Source organism: Lygodium microphyllum, chromosome 24 (genome assembly GCF_053477565.2).
Source record: "Lygodium microphyllum isolate KBCC chromosome 24, Lygodium_microphyllum_v1.1.10, whole genome shotgun sequence".
Lineage (NCBI taxonomy): Eukaryota > Viridiplantae > Streptophyta > Polypodiopsida > Schizaeales > Lygodiaceae > Lygodium > Lygodium microphyllum.
Window position 1 is genome coordinate 85,843,695 of NC_141158.1, and position 15,015 is coordinate 85,858,709.

The window sequence follows — 15,015 nt, forward strand, 5'->3', positions numbered from 1 at the left end:
GGCCTTGGGTTTTACACCCCCTTTCGGAGCCAACGGAGCCATCAGATTTGGGTTCCGGGCAGGAGAGAAAGAGCTGATTTTTCTGATCCATGTTTTTGGTCTACGAAGGAGCTTCATGAGAACTAATACCTGGAGATTGCTTCTGAGTAGTGCAAAGATTCCATGTTCTTTGCAATACATATTGATTCAATTCATTGTGATTTGTTTTTATCGTGTTTACCACTTGGGTATTCTCTATCTTCTCTTCCATCTCCTATCTCTACTTCCTTCTACTTCTGATTCCTGATGGATTCGACCTTTCGACAAAAACCCCTTCGACATTGGTGAACTCGAAGTGAAAGGTCGTCAGAAGAAGGAAAGACAAGATGGAAGAATCATCGAATACATTCTCCAGTGATGTTTTAAAACATGTGTAAAATATGAATATGCTTATGCAGGTACAACAACAACAACAGGTGATGCAAGCTTCAGCTCAAACAAAAAGTGTTGTGATGAATGCTTTGCAAGCAATTGAGCGTGAGGTGTAGTTATTCAATGGCAGGAATGCATCTGCATATGTACATATCTATGCTCAGAAGATGGAATTCTTTGGAGTGGCTCAATCTGCATGGAGCCGGTATTTTGTACGTGTTACTGTTCATGAACTGAAAGCACGGATTACTGAATTATACTTGCAGGATGCTAATTGGGTAGCTTTCAAGAAGATACTCAGGGAAGAATTTTACATTGAGGATACCAAATTGATTACTCGCAAGACTTTTTAGGAGTGGGTTATACAACCCAATAAGGGTCTTATGCTACAGAATTGTTAAGAGAATTTGAAAGTAGATTTGAGCAGTTGGATCTTGCAGAACAGCAAGCCCTTGCAAGTCAAAAAATTGAATTGTTTCTACAGGCAGCTGATTCTGAGCTTCAAGAGAAGCTTGATGATTTGCTAGAGGATCAGACTACAAAGACAGGTTTGAAAACAGAATGGAGACATGTCAAGGAAGCTGTTACTGCGCTTGTGAAGAAGCATAGAAGAAGAGAAAGATTGCATGTCTCTAGCTTGCCCACTGTTACGGGTAAGATAGTTGAAGTATCCAATAAGCCACCCGCTTCTGTGGCTAACCCTATGGCTGTACCTGCTATTGTTCCCTCTGTTAGGGAAGATGTCTTAGATGAATTGGTCAAAGGGATGTGTGATCTTCAATTGAAGGTTGCAAAATTGACTTCTTTGTGCAAGATAATTCCTCATATGCAGTGATTTTGGGACAGCCCTATATTACAGAAGTGCATATGGAAACAAAGGTACTTGATGATGGTTCTGCTTATGCAAGAGTCAGAAGCAAAGATGGGAGGAAAGCAATCCAATTTCTTACTGTTTGTGTTAATCATCCTAGAAATCGTGTTACGCTTTGAGAGTCTCCTTTGGTTCCAAATGCAAGGGAATTCAAAGACCTAGATTTTCATTAAGCACTGTTGTAATGCGGGGCTACAGTAGTGCTATTTAGAGGGTGTACTCGCCTCTTGATGAAATGAAGCATGTATTTACTATTGGTAATTCTCAGTTTACAGCAAACAGTTCATGTTGGTTTAAGCCTATGAAAGCTATGTGTAGGGCTGAACGCATATCTATGAAATTGGCTATTAAGAAACTAAGATCATTGGGGCTGTTAGAGCTGAAAATGATGGCATATCAGGCATCTTTTATGGGCTGAATATTACTGACACTATGGCTGAAATTTCAACAACTATATATGCAGAAAATGAGGCTGAAAACAAAGTGTTGTCAGTATGTTCTTTGGATATGTATGATGTTATAACATTGTTTGCTCAGTAGGAAGGATTACAATGGGCTAAAGCACTTGTGGAGACAAAGTATAAGACAGTTGACAAAAAGGTGAAACCAATTGCTTTGCCACTTCCACCAGAGAGTGAGGGTTGTATGAAAAAGTGTCAAGGCAGCCAAGCTTACGGGATCCTAAAGATATAGATCATCAGTTTACATCTGAAACATTACACGAATTGAAAGTTGGTGCACAAGGGTTTCTTTTGCTTGTTGAGAGAGACTGTTTTATGCGGATGTTGGCTAGACATGGGAAGGCATTTGCATTTCAGCCAAGTGAAATAGGTTGTGTGGATCCAAATGTTGTCTCTCCTATGGTCATATTTACTGTGCCACATGTACCATGGAACTTGAGGCCTATTCCAGTGCCTAAAGCTTACTTGCCAAAGCTGATGGATTTGCTAAACGAAAAGATTCGCATAAAGATCTTGGAGCCTTCTTTAGCCCCGTACTCAAATCGTTGGTTTACTATGCCAAAAAAGAGTGGGGCTTTGAGATTCATTCAAGACATGCAACCGGTCAATAAAGTGACCATAAGAAATGTGGGTGCAAGTCTTGTGGTTGATGAATTTGCAGAGGCTTTTGCAGGCAGAGCGATCTATTCTTTGGGTGATCTTTACTCGGGTCATGATCAGTTTCAGCTTGCAATTGAAATCAGGGATATCACAACCACGAAGACTCCTTTGGGGTTAGTACGGATGTGTACTCTCCCACAGGGTGCAACAAACTCAATGGCGCACATGACAAATGCTATGAATAGGATACTCAGGGATTTTATACCACAATTGACTATGCCCTTCTTGGATGATGTTCCAATCAAAGGGTGTGCAGTGGATGAAAAGAATGAAGAGATGGATGCTCATGGATGCAGACAGTTTGTTGCATACCATATTGTGGATTGTGAGAGGATTTTGACATGTCTAGAAGAGGTGCATTTAACTCTTTTTGGACAAAAGTCTATCTTTGGAGTTGAAGAGGTTTTGATTGTTGGGCATATGTGTGGGCCTTATGGGCGAAAGGCCATCACCAGCAAAAATAGATGGGATTGATAGAATGCAAGATGTATGCACGAATGTATCAGAGCTGTGTAGATTCTTGGGTGCATGTGTGTTCTATTTGATATGGATCATTATTACTGTTGATACAAGCCCAATCGGGATTGGATGGGCAATTGGGAAAGATGATGAGAAAGGGCAAAGATATGCAATATGCTTTGGTGCAAAAGTATTGACTGAACGATAGAGAAGATATCCACAGGTAAAAAGAGAATTATGGGGAATTGTGACAGCCCTTAAATGTGATAAGGAGTATTTTATGGATGCTCATGTAGTCATTGAGACTGATTGTTTGCCGATATTGGGTATGATTACTAGTTGTGCTACCCTGGACATTGCTATGCTCCGGTGGATTGCATACATCAAATATTTGAACCCTGAATTTCAGCATATTGCAAGAAGAGATAACCCAGTGGTGGCAGACATGTTATCATGAGCACGCTATGAGAATGAAGATGTGATGATGGATGAGGAGGAAGAAGATGACTTTCTTATGGCTGAAAATGATGTTGCAAGAGTGAATTTAGTAATGCAAGGTGTTGCTACAGCATTAACAGAAGCTTGGACAACAAAGAGAAGACACTTTAGATGTTTTGCATATTGTGTAGAAGTGTTTCTGGAAGACAAATATGCAGGAGAGTGGCTGAGAATTGGCCAATATCTCAGTACATTAACAAAGAGAGATGAATGGTTAGATGAGGAGTTTAAGAAGATCAAGAGGAAAGCCTATGGATTTTTCTTAAAAGATGGATACTTATGGAAACATGCTAAAAAGAAACAGGGTATGCCATTGCGAGTTTTGGGTGACAGAGCTTCACAAGTAAAAGTAATGCAAGAATTTCATGAAAGCTTGTGGGCTGGTCATAGAGGTGTTAGGGGTACTTTTTCAAAAATCAAAGAAAGATATTGGTGGCAAGGTATGTATAAGGATGTTGTTCACTTTGTGGAAACATGTACGACATGTCAAATGTATTCAATTGTGAGACATCGGGATGGATTGCAACCCACATATCCATTGTCTCTTCATTTTAAGTGGGTGGTGGATTTGGTCACAATGCCTACAGGTCTTTGGCAAATGAGGTATCTTGTGCTTGCTCGTGAAGACTTGACTAATCAAGTGGAAGGGAGAGCTCTACGTACTAAGACAACAAATGCCATTTGTACTTTTCTCTTAGAAGAGATCTTTTGTCGATATGGCTATGTGGGAAAAATTACAGCAGATAGGGGTGAGTTGGATGCATATGAAGCTCATGATTTCTTTGCACGGTTGGGGATAAAGCTTGCTTTAACTTCAGCCTATAACCCTGAAGGAAATGGCAAAAGTGAAAGAGGTCATCCACCTATTGTGAAGGCATTGGCAAAAGCATGTGGAGAGAAGATAAAAGAGTGGCCACGATTGCTCCCTTATGCTTTGTGGGCTGATAGAACAACTCATAGTGATGTTACAGGATATATGCCTGTAGAATTGATGCATGGTCAAAAACCTATCATGCCAATAGAAGAGATGAAAGTTACATGGAGTGTATTACCTTGGGAGGAGGAGTTGAATCGAGAGGAGCTGTTGGCCTTACACATTAGACAGTTGGAAAGAAAGGCAGAAGACATGGAGGCAACAATTGCAAAGTTAAGGGCAGCAAGGATACAGAACAAGAAACGGTTTGACAAAAGACATAGATTGAGACCAAGAACCGTACAAGATGGGGATTGGGTATTGGTTTATGATAGCAATTTAGATAACCAGCATAGTGCCATGCGTAAAGTTTCCAAAAGATGGTTTGGACCCTATGTGGTAAGACAGGTGTTTGATAATGCTACTTATGCATTAAATGAGCTAGGTGAGATAACCATAAAACTTCCGGTAGCAGGGAAAAGAATCAAATTATTCAAAAGGCGGGAATCTACTGCCTATGAGTTGCCAGAATTGGAAGGAAATAGTGGCCGTGATACAGGGGCTATCCATGAAGATATGGAAGATGAAGAAGTAAAGGATATGGTTGCAGAGGATGAGGAGGACTCAGAATCTGGTGACAACTAGGATTTTGGTACATACCGGAGGATGTGCAGGTTCAGAGGGGGTGGATGTCGTGATGTTATGAGGACACAGTGTGAAAAAGTATGGAATGCATCATCATCCGACTTCTCTATTGATCTAGAGAGTCAATGTGATCTGAGCCATTAGTACTAGTGTGAGTTGCATGGATTATCCAAAAATACTAGATTTTTGGATAATTTAGTCTATTTTTTATATTATTTATTGTAACAATATGAAAAAGTTAGAAAAAGCTTCTAGATTAGGATGGCATGCAAAAAGCTAGTTGCTTTTTCAGTCAATTAGGGGATTTTCACAAGAAGGATAAATTGAGAAATCGTGCGTGTCGCGATCGCTGTAAAGAGGCTGAAAACTGTAGATTGAACTGAAAGAAGAAGAAGGAGCGATCTGGGAGATCCGTGACTAGGTGTGTTGGGTGTCCTTGGGTTTTACCCCCCTTTCGGAGCCATCGGAGCCATCAGATTTGGGTTCCGGGCAGCAGAGAAAGAGCTGATTTTTCTGATCCACGTTTTTGGTCTACAAAGGAGCTCCAGGAGAACTAATGCCTGGAGATTGCTTCTGAGTAGTGCAAAGATTCCAGGTTCTTTCAATACATATTGATTCAATTCATTGTGATTTGTTTTTGTCGTGTTTACCACTTGGGTATTCTCTATCTTCTCTTCCATCTCCTATCTCTACTTCCTTCTACTTCTGATCCCCGATGGATTCGACCTTTTGACAAAAATCCCTCCGACAACGGGAAAAAGGAAAGAAAAAATGAAGGAAAAGAAAACAAACCTTACCTTCCTCCCTACAATCAAGCCATTGCTTCTTGCCCCTCACACCTTCTTGATGGCCCATGCTCTCCCTCCCCTCACTTAATAGGACCTTCCCCACCCTTCTTCCCCCTACCAAGTCACTCACTCCTCCCATCACCCACTCTACCCCCACCCCTCCATGGGGCCTAGTCAACCTAAATCTCACAGGGTAATCTTGAGAATAATCTAAAGCTAAATAACCTTAGGAGGACATGTAGATTATTAAATAGGCAAAGTAAATGTGAACTTTAGTGAGAGAGTTAGCTAGGCACCCTAATCCATGAACCATTAAAGCCCCTGAATTAAGGTTATTGGTTGGTAGAAAGATTCAAACTAAGGACATGCCCCACCCTTCTTCCCCCTACCAAGTCACTCACCCCTCCCATCACCTACTCTACCCCCACCCCTCCATGGGGCCTAGTCAACCTAGATCTCACAGAGTAAACTTGAGAATAATCTAAAGCTAAATAACCTTAGGAGGACATGTAGAATATTAAATAGGCAAAGTAAATGTCAACTTTTAGTGAGAGAGTTAGCTAGGCACCCTAATCCATGAACCATTAAAGCCCTTGAATCAAATTAGTGCCTTAGATTGAACATATGGATTTGTATTCAAGGATATTTAAGGACTAATCAAGGATTTGTGAAAGGAGATAGTTGAGACTAATAACTAACAATATTACTTCTTCATGGTGGCTAAAACCACAATGGTGTTGTGGTTGGTACCTACTACTTGCAAGTAAGCATCATTGTGTAATGATTGAAGTGATGCAATTGTATTATATTAAAATGGAATGAATGCTTTGAAAGGATTGATTTTGTACTTGGGTATGTTGTCCTTGGTTGTTGCTTTTGACAATTAAGGTGGCACATTAAAGAGGAGGGTTTCATTAGGTCCAAAAATTGTGAATGGATTAGATGAGTGGAGGTTGTATGATAGTGGACTTGTCCTCAAGGTACTTTGTTGTGTTGTTCGTTGAGCAATGATAACCCTAGAAGGACACCTCTTGATATGTTGGTTGCCAAGTGGTAAGAAGAATATTGTGGAGGAAGTTTCACTCCTATGGAGACCTAAGAACTAGGAGGGCTTTGAACATCCTCATGTTGGTTGCCAAGTGGTAAGAAGAATATTGTGGAGGAAGTTTCACTCCTATGGAAACCTAAGAACTAGGAGGGCTTTGAACATCCTCATGTTGGTTATATGATGGAGAATAAATATTTGTGTTCCCAATGCCCAAGGAAGTTGGAAGACCCAATCCTAGATAATAGGTATAGGTCTAAAGAGGACTAGAATATAATCACATGACGGGTTGTGTATCCAATGATTGGATTCCTATTTTGGAGGGGACAAGTTGTACATGCTATATAAAATATCTTCAAAGAACTACTTTAAAAAGATTATTCTTAATTATTTTTGTGTATGTGCTTTGCTTTAATTGAGGTTAAAGGAACCCAAAGTAACACACTTTCACATAGTTGTGAAAATTGAAGAATTCCTTGGTTGGTGTGGACACAAAGTGGATGAATGGTCCCCAATGGCTCAATGACTCATTAGTCAACCAACTTTCCAAATGATAAATGTTAGACTCGCACGTAGACCACAATTGTTAGAACCCCATGGTCAACTTGTTTTATGGGAAATAGGTAATAGAGTACTTGTTCTTGAGGTTGTGGAAGTTGTTGCCACCTTTCATAAACAAGTGCGAGATGATTAATGTTTTGTGTTAGCACCTAGGCACCAAGGGCACAATGTTACTAGAACTTGAATTGCCTACGATGAGCAATGCCATTTTGAGCTTTGATACAACCCATGTGGCCACTGCAAGGTAGCTTGGTAGATCGAAAGATTCCTTAGAGCTACAATGTAAGGTAGTTTGTCAGTTCAATTAATAACAAAGCTATGTGTCCAATTGGAACAAGTCCATCACACCAAAGAAGTGTGTATCATTCATGTACCAATCAAGGAGAGATACCTAATCATATTGAAAAGAGGACAATCAAATTTTCTTTATAATCTTTGAGCTATCACATTTTCTCAAGATATTTACATAGGAATACAACTGATGACAAGCATCTTAACTTGTGAGGAAGAAAACAAGGTATGCTACCTTGAATTGAGGTACAACTCTATCTGACATACCCAATTCCATTTAAACATCCACTTATAAGGCACTAGCCAATAGCAATGGAGTAAAAAACAATCTATGCACATGTATGGTGCTTCTTATTATTAGAGATGTAAAAGATGACTTTTTTCCCTTTCACCCATATGATTCTAGTAGAAGATGTGTACCAAGATTGTGCATTGATCCTCATACTATTGCATTGATTGTTCCTTATTTTATGTATCGAATGTGTGGTCTTTAGCAATGCCTACAACAAATAGAATCACATTAATTGAAAACTCTATCATGCACTTTTTGAATTGAGAGAGATGCTACTAAGGCTAACAATTATGACTAATAAAAACATTTCAATATCATGTCAAATGTGGATGGTGGTAGCAATGGAGGGTCCTCATTGTATATCAACTATATTCTCTTTTTTCTCACCCCTTTTTTTACTTCTACATCAACATATTCAATTATCTTCAACTTTAGTAAATCATGTTTGTGTCATAAGATTTGCCTACATGAGCATGAGCTCATGTAGGCAAAAATCTAATCTTGAGCATTTTTCACATTTCCCAAGAAAGTGGTTGAGCTTGAACCATCCATTATCCTCTCTCTTTGGACATACCTTTGGGTTCCATAGGTCTATACTATTGGAATATGTAATACCATTTTCCATACACTTCTCTTTAGCCACATATTTGTAAACCATGCACATGGAATCACCAAAATCCTCATGTAAGGCTATTGCACATGCACTCACTACTTGAAATAAATTCTATTTGGATATGGTATATGCAAGAAAAATTGTTCCCTTTCTTGACTTTTGTTGATGTACAAGTTGAACTTTTGGAAGCCATGATAACCAATAAGAATTTACATGTCACTCATTGAAATTCAAGTACAACTTTGCATGCAAAACCAATGTCAATGCTAGTCAATTGGTATGAATATTAAAGTGAGGTCATAGTAGCCCTAATGAGACTAAGGAAAGTCTACCAACATGCTATAGTTCCTTCTGGTGGTTGCATCAAGGAGGAGCACTACAATAGCTAAACATTGAAAAGCATTGCATCAAGTAATGGCTAATAGCCTACTAGCCTTGCACTAGACCTCCCTTTTTTGCAAGGGTTTATGGGGTTTGTGCAAGCCCCCCTAACACACTAGCTCGATTCTTTAATGGCATGATGTTGTGTTTGTTGGGTAGGGGGTTAACCACCTTTCCCCCACTAGAGCCAAGTGTGACCCAACTCATACCATTGAGTAACATAGGAAGGGATAACACTTCTTAGCATCACTATTGATGAATAATATTGATGAACATTAGCATGGGTACTAAATACCATCATAATGAGTATACATGTAATATGTCGATCAAAACTATATTGTTCAATACTATGGGCATAATTAGTCTTTTTTGGAATAAAGGATTCTATTCAATATTATGCATAAATTATAAAAATATTTAATGATACTAATATTAGCATATTCTATATTGATTTTCACTAGTTAGGAGAAGCTATTGTCCATCACAATTTATAATAAGTATTGAGAAGCTCAATCTTAGCAACAAAGGCAATGTAGCGAGTTGTGATTATTAGCAACACCACCATTTTTAATAATTGTAACGGTACTAATAAACATGTTTACTTTTGAGCATTTTGAGTAGTGGTAGGACACTAATCTTGAGGCCACACACACACACACACATGCATGCACGCACCACGCACGCATGCACGCACACACACCATGTGTGTGTGTGTGTGCGTGCGTGCGTGTGTGTGTCCAAAAACACACATACACACACACACCATGTGTGTGTGTGTGCGTGCGTGCATGTGTGTGTGTGTCCAAAAACTCAGAGAATCAAGCCACTTCATCTCAAACTCCTCCTTGTGAATCACCTTGCCCTACAAATCACTCTCCTCACTCCTTCCGAGTACTTCCAACTAATGCTAGCGACTCCCAAGTATCTATATCAACCTTCTCTCCATTCCTTATCACTATTGTGCTCAATTTTCACCTTTACTCATAATCAAAAATTTTAATGCACGTCATGCGAGGATGTTTCTACTTCCTTGTATACTTGCTCCATTGTGAGACGAGGCTTAACATTATCCCCCTCCTAGATGTGTACCAGTCCCATGGCATGTCGTAGTATAGAACTTAGTGCTAAGGATGGTCATGTTGATATGATCCTTTTGGTGAGTGGAAACCCTATATGAGGGTGTAGTTGAGTTGTTGTTGTACTTCTATTGATGGTTTTCAAGGAGGTAGGAGAAGGCCATGGATGTAGTGTTCTTGCAAACGATGATTGGCCATTGATATCGTTGGATCTTCAATAAAGTCTTCAGCTTGAAGTAACATGCTCCCTATGGAGATGGATCCGAGCTCCAAACTTGCTAGGTGCATTATCTCACACTTGAGGACCTAGTTAGTGTATGGTTTTATTGTGTAATGAAGTCTTAGGGTGATAGATTGTCCAAGCTATCTTGGGTTGTCTTGTCCTTGATGTGCCCTAATGTTGTGCTATGAGGAAAAGGCTAGGGTGTTAGAAGCAGAGCTGGTCAATGGAGGTTACTAGGCATACCTAACTTAAGGATGCCTAGGTGCAGTGTTTGTGCTATGCTTCTACCTAAATTGTAGTTTTTCATTTTCATTTTCTTTTTTCTTTTTTGTGCTCTTTTTTTATATTTAAAGAAATATAAATATACTATTTATTCCTCAGGAAATGGCTATAAGAAGTATGACTGAGACGTCCATTTGCTGAGAATATACTCTTTTACTACATCTTGTAGAGCTCGATGGAGAATTCTAGATAGAAGAGGTGGGTATAACAAGTGAACCAACTGTCCACCATGTCTTCCAATAGTGCAATGTCGTAGGATAATGGAAATAGTGTGATGTGTAGGTGTAAGTGAATCATGGCTACCCTATTTATACCAACATTGATGTGGAAGAATGGTGGGGGACTATCCATCTTCATAGGGGATTAGGGCTCGTTCCAACAGCTTGACTAGGAGGCAAAGGTAATTATAGGTGGTGATGAAGGCATGGTTAGGGCAGTTAGTGAAATGGTTGAGGAACTTGTAGAATGAGTGTCAAAGATCTTAGGGTTGAAATAAGCACAACTTTCCATGTTGAGTGGCATTGCCATTGGGGAACTTTTGTAGATTACAATGACACTGTGTATGCTACCTAGGGTAGGGCCAATCAAGTTCACCTTTTCTTTCATAAATTTTAGCATAATAGCATGTTGACCTTGCAATGTCATCAAGTTCTAGGACATTATACCATGAGTTTGACTAAAGCTTCTAGATTTCTTGCTATTGAAATCTCAAATGCTCACCTCAGGTTTTTCCTTCTTGAAGCTAACAAGCTTTCTAAAGGGCATTTTTATTTGATTGTTTCTTCCATTGCTTGACAATGTTCTTAATTGCCTAGATCAATGCTTGCACAATTCTTGGGGGGCTTAGAATTCAAATACTGTGGTTTGATCTCCTTTTGCCTCATGATACTTCCTCATGATTTCATCTAAATCTTCTCGCCACTCTTTATACCCTCTATAGTCAAGGGGATGGCCACTTACCTTCTAAGTAGGAGACTGTAGGGAACTCAACAATCTCAAGTGGCACTCATGCACTTATGGTGCCAATTCCACCTTGCTCACATCCTTGAGGCACATCACTTGCACTCTCCCTTGGTCCATCAATCTTGGGGTTCCACAAAGTTTTCCAAGGAAGACATGATGTTCGGTGCATTTGTAGGAAAGGACAACAATCCAAAAAGTTTTGATGTTCCTAGCTCTACAACTTCCAATTCTTGCTCTTCATACCCAATACACTTCAAGACGAGTTTAAGTGCTTCTCTATTTGGGGTTAGGGTTGGAAGATTAAGCACTTGGCTAAAATCCAAATTACTCAATCTTTTATCGGAGAAGCTAAATTTTGCCTTTGTCATTAATGATGATGGAAAACCTATTGATAGATTCTTTATAGAGCTCCTATTGTTGTTACCACAAATTGATACATATCTATATGCAGTGTAGGCTAACTCTACTCAATGAATATGTTATTCCATCAGTTAGTCTCCTCAATGCTTTCCCCAAATTTTTCTTTACTTCATTCTTGGTTTAAGTGACTACTTTGTGTCAATGGTGTGCTGCAGATTGACATATGCTAGCTTGAGTTGTTCTTGAGTGTGTTGATTCTTTTAGATCTCTCTTTTGTGCTGAGATGTCTTAGCATTCTCTTAATCTAATGGTATTCTCAAGTCTACTACTTGATCTTGCACTTCCTTATCTTTTGTTTTTAAAATCGTATCCTTTTCTATTAGTTGTGCCTAGAGGTCTTGCAACAACTGATGATTGGCTTGGCCTCATGTAGGCATCTTGGGTCTCTCCTAATTTGTCTTGGATAACCCACTTACTTTGAAGTGCTTCCATTTTGTCTTTTCAAAGTTCATCAAATAGCAATCCTAGGATGTATAGATTCATTGTTGCACTTAGTGCCATATTACATTCATGTAAGGCCAAGATGGGCTCTACATGGCACTACTTGTCACCTTATGAAGTGGGTGTGATTTTGGTATTAGGTTTTAGCTTCTCTAGATTGGTGAAATTGTGTTGCAAGCCTTGTATTTGTGTCGTCGTTTGTTGTTGAAGAAATTCTCGATCAAGATTATGCAAACATTCAACATCTTTTTATTTTTTCTTACTTGAGCTACCTTCCTCTTTCTCTATCATGATTGATTAAATTTGCTGGACAAGTGTGCAATTCCTTTACTATCTCCGATTAGCACATGGTGTAAAATGGTCTTTTGAATATTCTCACTGTCTTTCTTCATCTTGGCTTCTATCATTTTTGCCTCCTTACTCTTTATTTTTGTAGCACGTTTGCTGCTTGTCCCTTTGGGGCTCCTTCATCATAGCAAGAGGTAGATGAACTTTCCTTACTTTACTTTGCTTCTTCTACTTTGCTCCCTATTGGATATTTGACTTCTTCTTTCCTATTCCTCTTGCTCTCTTTACCTTTTCCTTGCTCACTCTCTTTCTTCTTTTCCTCTCTCTCTCTCTCTCTCTCTCTCTCTCTCTCTCTCTCTCTCTCTCTCTCTCTCTCTCTCTCTCTCTCTCTCTCTCTCTCTCTCTCTCTCTCTCTCAATCCTCTTGTTTGGGACTGCTCTTGTGTTGTGTCTCTTGAAGTATCAACCTTTCCTGTGGTGTGTTAATTTCTGGGGTGCATCAATAGAGAGTACTAATCCTGCATTGATAACCCTAGTAAGTGATCTTGCAAAGCTAGTGATCATACCTTTTGGCTTGGAGGAGCTAACCTCAAGACCTTGAGTGAGTACTTTCTTTGCCTTAACAATGGTTTCATGAACTCTTTCTATCTACAGATTTTTTGGGTCTTTGATTATGATCTCTTTAGTAAGTATGTCTTCCATGAGGTGTTGGGAAATCCTTGTTATGGAAGAGTGAGATTTGTTGTAAGTGAACATGTGGTGGAAGATTTGAGTTGTTGCTCACAACTGCTCCTCCATGATGGTACTAAAAACAAGAGACCATGTTGTCTGAGCTTAGACAATCACTACAAGGATATAGGGGCATAGCGACGGGCGTTTGCGACATAGATTAGCGGCCTCGCTATTTGTGATGCAAATATCAATGCATATTGCAACGGTACTCTGAGAAAAAAAAAGTGGGTGAAACCCGAGCATGGCATTTTGCTGCAAAGAGTTTGAGAGAGAGCAAAAGAAATCGTGGCTTTGGGAGGGAGAGGAAGAGGAAGAGAGAAAGAGAGAGAAGGAGAGCTTCTCACCACCGCCGTCGATTGCGAAGAAGAGGAGGAAGTGCACGAAGGAAGAAGAGGGGCTATCATGAAGAGGAGATGAAGAATCCATCCTCGGGCCTTTGCGGTGAGTACATTGCCTCCTCTTGGTTTGTTCTTATTCTTTCTTCTTTTCTTTTGTTTGTTTTCTTGAGAATGAGGTGCATTGAGGGAGAAAGAGAGGAAATGAGAGAGGGAGAAGAAGAAATGGAGAGAGAGAGAGAGAGAGAGAGAGAGAGAGCATGAAAGATAACAAAGAAAGAGAGAGAGAGAGGGAGGGAGAGAGGAGAATGAGTGAGAAAACACGAGGGGGTAAAGAGAAACAAAGAGAGGGGCAACAAAGAAAGAGAGAGAGAGAAAGAAAGAGAAGAGGGAGAGAACATAAAACGAAGCGCGCAAAGAGAGGTGGATAAATTGTGTTAGGTTACTTAGAAAACTAAAGCTACTCTTTGAGGGAAGGGGGTGTTTAAAATTGCCCATGGATTTTTTATATAGCAAAGTGGTCTTGGTTATCCAAGAGAACTCCATTAAAAATCTGAAATGCTAGATTAGGTCACGTTAGGAATGATTGAATGTCAACTATCCTAGTGTGTCATCCTAGATCCAAATCAATGTTATTTTAGGGGGCCTGAGTTGAGACTATACCTTATTAATAAAGTGGTTGATGAATATTACTCCCCTTATTTCTCACTCTCTTTAAACCAATGTAATGTTCTACTTAAGTTTGAGAGATGATAGCAAAGTAGTTATCTTAAGCTAATATTGGATAACCATGGTAGGAGACTGAAGTCACAATTAAGGCTTGCTTGATCTTTGTGGGATTGAGGTGGAACTTTTCCTACGAGGTAGACTTAATTTGGATGAAAAGGGATCAATTTGTGCACACCTTAGATTGACTTTATGATTTTTCTACATTATGAAAGATGTTGGATACAGAATGACATATATTGCTTTATCAATGCCGATCATCTTCCCTATATTAGAATCAACCTTAAGTAGATATATTGGATAGAAAATCTAAAAGTTTTTTAATGTTTATTTTGAAGGAATCTATGGTAAACCATACTATTAATGTGTCTAATTTCCATGTATCTAAAGTTGTTATGTGTTGTAAACCAAGATGTTTCAGTTGACGTTAATTTTATTGAGTTACAAGAGAAGAAATACCTTCTCAAACAAATTAAAAAAGAAAATGAGAATGAGAACAAAAACCAATTGTTTCTCATAATGTAGACAAAATGAAAAATGATGATGGTCGTGATGTTCAAGATTGCGAGGTGTATCCTAATCAATGTGTCCCATGTTCTTTCTCTCAATGCAAGCTAGCAATCAGACGAAAGTGTCACTTG